General features: G+C 33.2%; 1 long non-coding RNA gene across 1 annotated transcript; it reads left to right on the forward strand.

Moving 5' to 3' along the window:
• Window positions 1-10307: 10307 nt before the first annotated feature.
• On the forward strand, window positions 10308-10940 carry LOC136217327 (uncharacterized). Its single transcript, XR_010683471.1, has 3 exons — window positions 10308-10423; window positions 10515-10552; window positions 10691-10940. It is a non-coding gene; the product is annotated as an uncharacterized lncRNA (long non-coding RNA).
• The last annotated feature ends 2048 nt before the right edge of the window (window positions 10941-12988 follow it).

Genomic DNA, 12988 nt, shown 5'->3' on the forward strand with positions numbered 1-12988 from the left:
TATATATATATATATATATATAACAAATTAGCATTTTCTTCATCTTTCTCTTTTCCATTCTTTATTATTCTATTCATTGGAAATCCTTCATTTTCATACATCAATCCAAGCTCTTGCTATAAGTATTATGTTCATTTTACATGCATAAAACCCTTTGGACTGGTTAGTTTTGTATATTTGAAGTTAGTTTGGACCTATAGCTTATGAAATTTGGAATTTTAATTTTATCTGATAGCTTCGCGGTTAGTGATTTTGCTTCGCAGAATCGCAAACTGCGAAGCTTTAAGGCTTCACGGATAAGGTACAACTTTGAAGCCAAAACATAAGTATACTTCGCGGTCCCATGAACCGCGACTTCACAGTTAAGTAAATTGCTTCGCGGTTAGCTAATCGTGAAACACATTTTCTTATTTTCTTTAGTACATTGTTTGACACTATCTTTGTTTTCCTTATTTTTTTAATAGTAACAGTATGTCAACCGACTATTACTTGTGTGTGATCATTTGGAATGGCCAATGGAAAACCATGACATATGAGGGGGTTGAATCGAAGTTGCGCACAACTACCGCGAGCTATGAAGGCAGAGAATGTTATCCAATCAAGTTGTGATGCCACCGTTGAAGTCGAAACTCATATGATAGACAAAGGAAAGATCACTGATTTCAACCTCACATCCAACCCTGATTTAGATGATATTAGCTCGAATCTATTTTTTGATCGGAAGAAACGATATATGAAGAAGATATTTAGGGTCATTTTGACCTCGAAGAAACGGTATATGACGAACTACCTATCCCTCGGAAACAATCTCGTCGCGAAGGTGTTCCCTAAATCCATGTATCAGTAAGTATCTATGAGGGAGATGATGAAGAAAGAGGAGTGATCCATTTCGCTGGCTGGCAGAGGTCCATGATGCACTTGTGCTTCCTATTGAATCTAGTATATCAAAAGGGGTTGTCGGTTTAAAGGTGCATGATATATTCTCAAACAAACAAGAATTGCAAGATGCACATGGAAAATATGCAGTTAAGAACAGGTTCGAATAGAGAGTGTACAAGTCTAACAAGTCCATGTTTGGAGTTAGATGTAAGCATGATGAGATATGTAAATGGCGTGCTAGAGGTATTGCGATACCCAATTCCGATATGTTCAGGTTCCGAAGAATGGATGAAATGAACAAACACACATGTGCTAAAGATCAAATGTTACCACATCATAGGCAAGCAGGGAAATTAGTTGTCGGCATATTACTTTTCAGATAAGTTTGATCTCGAGAATAGAGTGTATAGACCAAAGGACATTGTGAAAGATTTTGAGAAAGTGTATAAAATCAACATGTCTTACATTCAAGCTTGGAGAGCAAGATGTTGGGCGTTGGGCATTGGAAGATATGGGGGGTTCACTGGAAGAGTCGTTTATGTTGTTATCGGACTACTGTGATATGCAATCCAGGTACGGTGACACTTATTCAAACAGACGACGATGATCACTTCAAGTACTTCTCTATGGCGATGGATCCTTCACGTAGAGCGTTTAAAGAACATGTTCAACCTGTTCTTTGTGTTGATGGATCGTTTTTAAAAGGTAAATATACCGGCCAGTTGTACATTGCAGTTGGCAAAAATGGTAATAACCAGATTTATCCTATTGCTTTTAGGGTTGGACCAAACAAGAGCAATGAGGCATGGACTTGGTTTATGTGCAAGCTTAAAGAATGTATTGCGGATGTAGAGAATTTTTCCATAATCTCGGATAGACACAAGGGTTCCGTGAATTAGTGTTTCCAAATGCGATACATGGATATTGTTGTCAACATCTGAAATGAATGTGAAAGCTAAATTTTGGAAAATTAGAAAGATAGATGAGGTGTACTGGCGAGCTGCTAAAGCTTATATAGTTTCTGATTTTAACAAGGCATTTTCTTGACTTCGACAACTACATGGTCACATAGTAGATTATCTAGAGCAAGTCGGTATCCAGAAATGGTCACGTGCGTACTTTCATACTTATTAGTATAACATGATGACCACAAACATAGCAGAATCATGAAACGAGGTTATGGTGGTATGGTAGGAAGATGTTTACCTATCATAATGTCGGTAGAGTACATTATAGCTACTCTCCAATGATGGTTTTACGAGTGGCAACAATTGGCTGGTATACATTTCCAATATGGTATTTTTTGAAGTTTGGATGTTATGTAAATATATTAACATAACAGCTTGGACTTTCAGGATCATGATAAACACATTTGTCGCAGTGAGTTGAAAAGAAGAAGATGAGTCATGTTGAAAAGGCTATAACGTGTACGTTTTTTGGAATAAATGCACACACATTTCAGATCAGAGATAGAACAAAAGAAGGAGTTGTTGACTTAAATGCAAGAACTTGCACGTGTAGGAAATGACAACTTTCTCAGTTTCATTATAAACATGTGTGCAAAATTGCGCTCGAGCATCGACTGAGTAATACATGTAAATGGGTGGATAGTTACTAGGGGCGGCTCTAAGGGGAGGCCACATTGGCGGTCGCCTAGGGCCTCCCGTTTAGGAGGGCCTCCAATCCAAAAAAGTCTTAATTTATTTTTATAAAATTCAAAACTAATTTCAATTATAATACAATAATTATTGAGATTTAAATTGTTGAAAAATTATTTTCGTAAATAACTATCATATCATGTTTGAAGTTAATAGTAATCATATATAGAAAAACAAGAATACACTTCACTAAATAGAATCAAAAATCGACAACAATAACACAAATTGTCACATTTTTTTTATTAGTCATCATCTCTTAACAACAATAGCACAACAAGAGGCTTCAAAATTTATGTCACAATTTTTTCTTTGAACAATAATAGGGATGAGTTACAAATTGAACCATATGGTTATTGTGGAAAACAAATTTAGCATCTATGTAAAAAATAGTATAATTTTAAGCCTAAGATTCACTAGACGATACTATTTCAACATCATTAACGGATGATGAGTTTTTTTTTCGTAACAGAAAAACCTTATTAGGTGGTCAGAATGCTAAAGGTTGAAGGATAGCCAGAACATAAAATGGCACATGAAGCAAAAACTCATCTTTCATGAACGAGGCTTGAAATTGCATTGTTTTGTATATAAGGGTTAAATCAATTTTCACCATATAACGATAGGGATAATTTTATACATAATCTAACAATGATATAACAATTAATTGTTTCGTTCTCTGCAAATTGTTAAAATGTTTGATCTTAAATTGATTCTTTTTGTTGAGTAAAGAATTAATTATATTTCATATATATTAAATTTAGGGTCAAATACATGAATATCATAATTAAGTACAAAATTACAACTAAGTCATATCATCAAACTTAATTCTTAATACGTCATTATTCTCTATATATTATGATTTTATACCATAATTTAAAAAATCTAGATTCCAATTCATAAATCATAAACCTTAGAAATTATATTCTAGACTTATAATTTATAAATTTCAATCCTTAAAATATATTAAAAGTACTGATTTTACTGGTTTAACATAATCCAACATTATGACATGATATAGTTGTAAATAATTTTTAAAAGATGAATTTCTGTGTAATTTTCCCTTAAATTTAAATATGTAAAAAAAGAGTATGGGAGTTGCCTATGGCTTCTAAAATATTGAAGTCGCCCCTAATAGTTACTACACCAACAACGCGATTAAATTATCCTACATTGAGTCTATATACCCAGTCACATCCCATCGGAATGGACAAAATGTGATCCTCCAATGAAAGTTCTCCCCCTATAAAAGGCTATGCACATGTAGGTTGACTAAGAAGTCAGAACAGAAGACCATCTCAAGGTGAAGATCCAGTTCCAAGAATATGTAGGCGATGGGGAAATTCTGGCCACACTAGGTTGAATTGTTATCAACTGCTACCAAATACAAGTCATCCTCCAAGTACAGTTGCAAGTTTTTTAAGTTTTAGGACATGATTTTCTAAGAATTTAGAACTTATTGTATAATTTTGTAAGAAAATTGAACTTATTGTAATAATCTAAATCTTATTGTATAATTTTGTAAACATATTGAACTTATTGTAATAATTTTATAATAATTTTGAAATTATTGTATAATTTTGTAATAGTTTTGAACTACTTTGCAGATGTTCATAATATTTCGCAGTTTCCTTAAAAGTGAGTTCGCATTTAATGAAAACTGTGAAACAGATAATGAACTGCGAAGTATACTTCGCAGATGCTCATAATACTTTGCGGTTTCATTAAATGCGAGTTCGCATTTAATGAAAACTGCGAAACAAATAATGAACTGCGAAGTATAATACTTTGCAGTCCATTATCTCCCTTCGTAGTTACATGAACCGCGAAGTATTATTTCGTAGTTATATTAACCGTGAAGTGGTATAATCATCTGCAAATATGTCTATTTGATCTTTGTGAGTTTCCAAACCTGTATACAACTTAATAAACGTACATACAATGGAAGTATGCATATATACAATCAAATGCCAAAATTTACAATCCATATATACAATCCAAGTATCCATATATACAATGCAATACCAAAATTTACAATGGATATAGTTTTTGATGAAAAACCTCGAGAACAACATGATACCTTAAAAAATCTCCATCCTTTGGACTCAAATCTGTCAATGGCCTTCTAGCAGGTAAAAACTAAGTGAAAAGGCGGACAAATAACTCATAATCGTTCGAGCTCATCAACTGTTGTGGAGTATCCTCTAGCCTAGTCTAATTGATGAGTCTAAATTCTTCCTTTGTTGCCCAAAATCTGGTTTTAGCAATGGCCTTGGAAAGGACAGAGAGGGGCTTGGCTGAAATTTCGTTAAGTTTCTCATTATTGTCGTTAGGAATACAACTATCATGCATATCAAGATGCATAGTCATCGTATCAAGGGTTGCTAATATCTAGTGATTTCCTTTAACATTGATGGGCAAGAATACCAGCTTTACCTCCTTCTAGGGTCTTATGTACTCATCCTCGTGACCATTGATTGCCGTCAAAATGTAGCTGATATTAGGGTCCGGATGCTGCAGTCATCTGGTGAATTGGTTATCATAAGTAGTCCAATCCAAATTGGCGTCCAATTTCTTTGCATAACGTCCTTGTAGAAGTAACAAAAATGAACAAGGCCTAGAAAAGTCTCTATGAATGGAATTAGTATCCAAGTTATAACAAAACAATCGTCCTTTTTTCCAATCATAACAATCTGGTGCTTTCTTCGGTGGTGGAGAATCACCAGATTGGATAAGCTTAAGGCTTTATTCATAGTCAATGCTCTAACCATGGCATGATTTCAGGTAAAGTATTTGTGGTTCCTACTAACATAACTCTTGAATTATCATTGTTGTGATAAGAAGAGGAATGTAGTCTTCAATGATTGTTTCCTCAATTCACATCTAGATATGGAATTGTTTCTTCAAAAACTTCTTTTTCTAGTTTTTTTTCTACCTCATAATTTAAAGTAGACTTTGGATGTTTGGACTTATAATTATTTCTTCTCTTCCTAACTAATGCTCTGATACCATGAATTCAAGTATGAATCGAAAAAGAATTAAAAAAATAAAAATAAAGAATCATAGAAAAATCCAGATCAAGTTTATTACAATCAATGTAAAGCCTTTTATACTACATATCAGCTAACTATCCACAACATATGCGTGTGAATTAGTTGGCCGACTTTTACTCCAACTTTTTACTAGAAAAACTAATTACCATTAACAATGTGATTTATTATATCTAGCCACAAATTCCTACCTCTAGCCTCGGGAATTGACCGAACTACCCTTTGTCCAAAAATTGAAAAAAACCAAAACGTCTCAAATACTCTATACATTCTTTGATCAAATCCGGACTCGTTTGTGAACCAAATCATGGATCGTGAAAGAGCACGTAAAGGGAAAGACAAAATGGTAAGATTTACGGTTTTATTTCGTTGATTTTCGCTCTGTTTTGTGATATGTGGGGTATTTAAAAAAATCGCCGGAATCGCAGTCGGACGTATGAACATCACGCCCGACCTGTGGTTCCGGCGTAAGGGAATCACGTCCGACCAGTGGTGCGGGCGTGATAGCCACATGCCCGCACCACTGGTCGGGCGTGATTCCCTTACGCCTGAACCACAGGTAGGACGTGATGTTCATACGTCCGACCAGTGGTCTAGGTGTGATTCCCTTACGCCCAAGGTTTTTTTTTAAAAAAATTTACATTATTTACAATTTTATTAATTTAGTGTAATTTTATAATTTTAGTATAATTTTAGCATAATTTTTACAATTTAGTGTAATTTTATAATTTTAGTATAATCTGACGAGGATGCTCCACGCATTAAGAGGGAGATGGATGAGTTTATGGATGCGTAGCGTCGGGCGAACTAGATTATTTTTTTTGTAGAACTTCATACATTTTAACACTTTTGATATTATATTTACTCTTTTATGTTTATTAATGTTTATGTTTATTAATTTTTATTTTAATGTTTATGTTTTTAAATTTTATTTGTTAAAGGGTAATACGAGTTAAAATGCCGTAATTTTATTTCTAAACGGATAATTCAAGTTACCACAATTATGAACAATTTTTTTTGTGATTTATTCATGCGGGCGTGAGGTAATCACGCCTCACCATGTGGTGAGGCGTGATCACGCCTCACCACAGGGTGAGGCGTGATTACCTCACGCCCGCGTGTCGAGAGAGGTTTTTCCCCCAATTTCCCACCTCAAAGCCTGAAAGGGTACTTTCATTCTTTCACGGGGCTAGAGGTGGGAAATTGGAGCTGAGTTTAACAACACCCTTAACAATTCATTTTGTACATGCTCGATTTCAATATATATCAACTACCAACAACATCAAACAGTAAATAACTATTGAACAAAATAACTTCTTTATTAACATCTAAACTTGATTTTGACATGTCATTGTCTTTCTTATAGAAAAAATAGATGGTCTGATTAGACATATACAAATACAATTGTGGAATTAAAATTTAAAAGATAAGGCCCCATATGCTAAAAAAATGATTGGCTTAGTATATTAGGAGCCTTTGAATTTAGCTTAAAAAGCATATGGACTCTCTGAATTTTTAGAATGTCTCGTTAGCTTCATGAACTTATTTAAAATAACCTATTCACCACTTTAATTTGTTGAATCAATTTCACAGCTTCTAATGTATTAAGAGAAAATTATTTTGGGTTAATACATCATTTGTCTCATGAATTTATCCAAAAAGTTTGATTAGTCCCCTTAACTTTCAAAGCGTCCTGATAGCCCTTCAACTTGAATAAAATATTCAGTTAGCCTTTTAAACTTGCGTAAAATGTAATCAAATAATCACTCAATTGCAAAAAAAATAAGTTAAATGCGGAAAATGTATTCCACGCGTCTTAGAATGTTATTACATAATTTAAGAATAGATTAAAAAATGAAGTTATTACTTGCTCAACTATAAAACGTATCTTCTCTAATATTACAACCGTTTACCCCAATCTTAGTTGTTTTACTTTTTTTTAAGATGTATGCAATACATCTTTCATATTTAACTTACTTTTTTTTTCAACCGAGTGATCAATTGATTATATTTTACGCAAATTCATAGGGCTAATTGAACATTTTATGCAAGTTGAATGAGCTATCGGGATATTTTGAAAGTTTAGGGCCAATCAATTTTTTTGGAGAAATGATGTATTAAGCCAAATTTTTTTATCATATACATTTTTTTAATGGAATTCGATATTTATTTTTTAACTTACAGCTGAATTTTTTTTCCCGAAAAGAATGCATTTAATAAGCCTCAACCGGGCAATCAAAGTTAAGTACAGATTGCAAAAAAGACGGAACAACATCAAAAAACATGGGACAAGAATAAGAACGAGAGGACTTCGCTAAAGAGTGAGCTACCCCGTTCGCTTGTCGCCTTCCAAAACAAACAGAATAATTGCTGTTAAGAAGAAGAGAACGACAACAGGACACCAACAAACCAAACTCCGATACATCGTCAGTTTTGGAATTAATAGCATCGACCACAGATTTCGCATCCGACTCAAAAACAACCTGGTTATATCCCTCATCCGTCACCCATTTCAGCGCCGAAAAAAGTGCCAAAGCCTCACACTCTTGCACCGCCGGTAATCCAACAAGCTTACAACTGAATTTATTTAATTAGAGCATCTCCAACAGCCTCTTAAGTTGGCTCTTAAGTTAAAATTTGAGGAGGAAGAATAAAAAATCAACTCCAACAGCCTCTTAGTGGCTCCTCAAATCACTAAGGCTCCGTTTGGTACGCTGTAATAGGCTTCGTAATGGAATGACCATTACAATGGAGGCTCATTACCATGTTTGGTTAGTCATATCATTTTTGTCGTAATGGAATCATCATTACATCATTCAATTTTTCTTCACTAATTTATGTAATGGGCATTACAAATAAAATAGGCATGAATCTCAATTACGATTAGCCCTTGTATTTTTATTATTAATTGCAAAATACGAAAAAAACATAAAAACCGAAAAAATACGAAAAAGTGAAAACCGAAAACGAGAAAAAATGCAAAAACATAAAAACAAGAAAAAATAGGAAAACATTAAAACGGTAAAACAAGAAAAAACGCGAAAAAATGAAAAAACAGAAAACGAGAAAAAAATGCAAAAAACGGAAAAAAGCAAAAAAATATGAAAAACACAAAAACGGTAAAACGAGGAAAAAATACAAAAAAAAATGAGAAAAAGGCGAAGAAACATAAAAACGAGAAAAATATGAAAAACACGAAACGATAAAATAGTAAAACGAGAAAAATGTGAAAAGTAAAAAAAACCGAAAACGAGAAAAAAATGCAAAAAACGGGAAAAAGCGAAAAAAACGAAAAAAATATGAAAAACACGAAAACGGTAAAACGAGAAAAAAATGGAAAAAACACAAAAACGCAAAAAACGAGAAAAATGTAAAAAAACATGAAAATTGTATTTTTTTGATAGAAATTGGGACGAGACAGAACTTGGGTGGGTGAGCACCCGAGGCCCAAGAACTGACAAACCCAAAAATATATTAAAAAAGAAAAAGTGAGTGTATGAACAAGAGAAGAGGAAGGAGAACAAACAAGAAGAAAGGGGAAAGAGAAAAGTTTAGAAAAGGTCAAGAAAACCGCAAGTGAGAAATATTACAAATGTCGTCATTGATAAACCTGTGGCAAAAAGCAGGAGCTGAAGGCCACCAATTGATCACTGAGAAGAGACTCCAAACTTTGCCAATGCATCAGCAACTCTATTTCCTTCCCTGAAGATGTGTGTAAAAAGAATGTTCATCCTAGAGCAAATGTTGAGACAATGCAACCACTCTTGTCGAATACTCCAAGGAACATCCATGGAACGATGTCGAAGCAGATTAACTACGTACATGGAGTCTGACTCAACCCAAAGCTGATGCCAATTTTTCTCCCAAGCAAGTTCAATTGCGAAAATAGCGGCTCTCAATTCAGCCAAATAAGCAAAAGAAGGGGGTGTAGAAAAAGCAAAACAACTTTTAGAAAAGCCACGATAGTTGCGAAAAATGCCTCCCGCTCCAGCCACCATGAAAATTGTATTTAACTTACATAAACATACATATTGTAATAATAATTGCATTTCATCAATTTTATTACAATTTGTCAACCAAACATGGTAATGTAATCATGATTCCATTCCATTACATTACGCATTTGATTACATTACAACATTAATTACATTATATTGCATTACAACGTACCAAACGGATCCTAAGAGCATCTCCATCCTCTCTATTAATATAAAGCCTCTCACCACCTCTTAGTGCCTCTTAACTTTATTTTTTATTAATAATTTATTATTGATGTGTCTCTCTTTTCACACTATTGGTAAATATAATAATAAATAATAACTTTAATAATAAAATAATAAATAAGGACCGAATATAAGGAGTATTATTGGAGATGTTGTTACAAATAATTGAGTGTTCAATGTATCAAATTAAGAGCTTAATTAATTCAAAGTTTTAATTAGTACTAGCAAAAAAAGATAAAAATAAAAGCCAGATGTCAAGCCAATTCGCACGCCGCCATCCACCTCCGTACGAGGATATCTGTTACACCAACTGTAAACCTAGCCACCGTCCTATTTCATTAAAAGACAACTCTACCCTCCCAATCATTACTCCTTCCACAAACACACACAGCATAATTCAGTAAATAACTGAGGCCATATCCGTCTTTCCAAATATTTTACGAGTCATCAAAATCCCCCTTTTGTTTCCTTCTTACATAGACCTCGTCATATGGTATCTCTGTGCATACATTTTCAAAAAAAATGGTTCATCTCTTTCATCTCAACTTAATAAAAATCTCAAAGCTTTTAGCTTTCATGGTGCTTTTCTCTTCTTTTTCCCAATCTTCTCGTACTCGTAAGCTCCCCCTCTCTCTCTCTCTACTTTCTCTCTCTAAAGTTTGAAGCTTTTCTCAACTTTTTTTCTAACCATGAAAATGTCTGATCAGATGTTGGAATAGATGAAGATAAAGCTTCGGTTAAACAGGTATAAATCTCTCTGTTTCAATGAGTTTCAGTGAGTTTCAATGAGTTTCAGTGACTTTTTCAATGAGTTTCAGTGAGTTTCAATGACTTTCAGTGACTTTTTCACTGACTTTCAGTGACTTTCAATGACTTTCACCAGGGTTTTGAAGGCTATGGTGGTGGGTTTAGGGGTTTGGGAAAGGGAGTTTCAGATATAGCGAGAGAAGTTCCGACGGGACCAGACCCTCTGCACCACAATATTCACAAACCCAGTAGGCCATGAGCTTTGAAAGTGAAGAAAGTTTCCATTTTTATTCATCTTCCTTGCTTGTGATTTAACCTTAGACAGATAAATGGGTTTTTTTTTTTTAATGTAGAGGATTAACAATTTCTAATTTTTTTTTTTTTTTTTTTTTGGTTCTGACTTGTGAGATCATCAATGTTAACAACTAAATTGTTATTGAGGTTCTTTTACTATGTCAATGTCATTAGTTGTAAACGATCAAATGGAGTTTGTTTGTTAGACAGTTTTTTAGATGATATATGCTACTAGAGATAGAGATGGACACGAATACGGGTTTTGCGGGTACGAGAATACCTCTCGGGTATCCGTAATGGAGAGAAAGACGAAAAGTATTAAGATGAACTATTTATTTTAGTGTTTTTTTTATATAATCTTGATAATTTGAGTTATTTAGAATTTAAATGTTTGAATTTGGAATTAATATATTAAATTCGTGAAATATTTATTTTATTTCTATTTCATTAAATTTGTAATTTATTTGATTTAATTATTGATGATTTTTAATGGGTGCGGATATACTCAGTATCCATTGATGAGATTCAAAATGTATATATCGGTTAATTAGATAGTGTATCTATAGTTTCAATAATAAATGAGTAAGAGTAATGACATTACATATTGATACCCTATCCATTATTATCCTTATATGTTTCTGAGATGATGTCACTATGTTATAAAGAAAATGGGTAACAAATAAAACTTATCGATGTGAAAGTGTTGTGCCATGGCTGAAACCACTGTCCCTAAAACGAATTTTGGCAAATTGAGTATAATATGATATCCTGTCGTTTCCCAAGTTTAGTATAACTGTCTTTGAACTTGTGCACTCAAGGTCGAAAGCAATGGAACGATAAAGTCAAAAATTGACTAGAAGAAATTAATTTTGCAAAGAATGGAAAAAAATTCTCCATCAAATTCTTCCTGTTTCCATTCATCCTTTGTAAAAGGTGATTCAGATTGTAATATTCGAATGGAAAAAAAGGTTAATTAACCGAACATTGTGCACTATGACATAATTATAGAATTTCAAACCAAGTGAAACATGAATATCAACAATGTGTCTTATTTTCTTTCAAAAATTGTATTTTAGGCAAATGATATATACAACCCTTAGGGTTGTATATAAGCATTAATTATTCACATATAACAATAAAAAGAGAATTTTAATTCTAAAATAAGTATTTATTTATATTGAAAATATAACAATCTATTATGAATATATGCATTTAAATATTTAAGCATTTAAGTATCAATAAATTTTATGTATTGAAAAACCAAATGAACACTAATAATAGGAATTTTTTGGTTTTATTTACAACCCTAAGGGCTGTAAATATCGGAACCCTTTTGTTAATATGTGTGACCGCAAGCTAATTTGTAGTGTATATTTTTTTATCTAAAAAAACGGTCCTAATTTTTTGAATCCTCCAAGATAATTTTTTTAACTTTAGCATTAAAGTGACGAACTATCATGACATAAAAATTCAAGAATATGGAGTATGCTTCATTCTTTTTAAAATCCAATTAATTGAGTAAAGTCATCCATAAAAATCGCAAAATAATGATGATCTAAATTTGATAAAATAGGGTAGGACTCCAATCATCCAAATGAATTGTAAACATGTAGCTACTAGAGTGATTTTAAATAAAATCTATATAATTTTCCTATAGGGCAGGAGGACTACGCCTTATTAGTTTAGAAGGAAGTAAGATCATGGTGAAGAACTGTTTGAGGCTGACAATGACCTAAATGAGTGTGTTATCGATCGAATATAACTTTTCTCTCACCAAAGCATGACACATATCCAAAGTCATGCTATAGAGGCCATATTTACTCGGTCTTTACAAAAGCATTTCTTTGATGATCTGGTCCGTTATAAGAAAATAAGATGCCCAATTTTTTTTTAAAAAATGAGTTATCTTTTGTAAACTTTAGAGAAGGGATTTGGTTAACCGATGTACAAGTAAAACATTATTTAAACGAAAATTATGAATGACAGAACCGAGTGAAAAATATGGACAAACCTTAACCGTTACCTAAATGAATATTGTCATAGCCTTGATAGGGTACCATATTCTGACATTGTTATTGGTCTTGTGATGAGTGGAATCCACATCAAGGTACCATGACTGGTCAAGGGGCGGATGGCCATA

The sequence above is a fragment of the Euphorbia lathyris genome, chromosome 1 (assembly GCF_963576675.1).
Source record: "Euphorbia lathyris chromosome 1, ddEupLath1.1, whole genome shotgun sequence".
Lineage (NCBI taxonomy): Eukaryota > Viridiplantae > Streptophyta > Magnoliopsida > Malpighiales > Euphorbiaceae > Euphorbia > Euphorbia lathyris.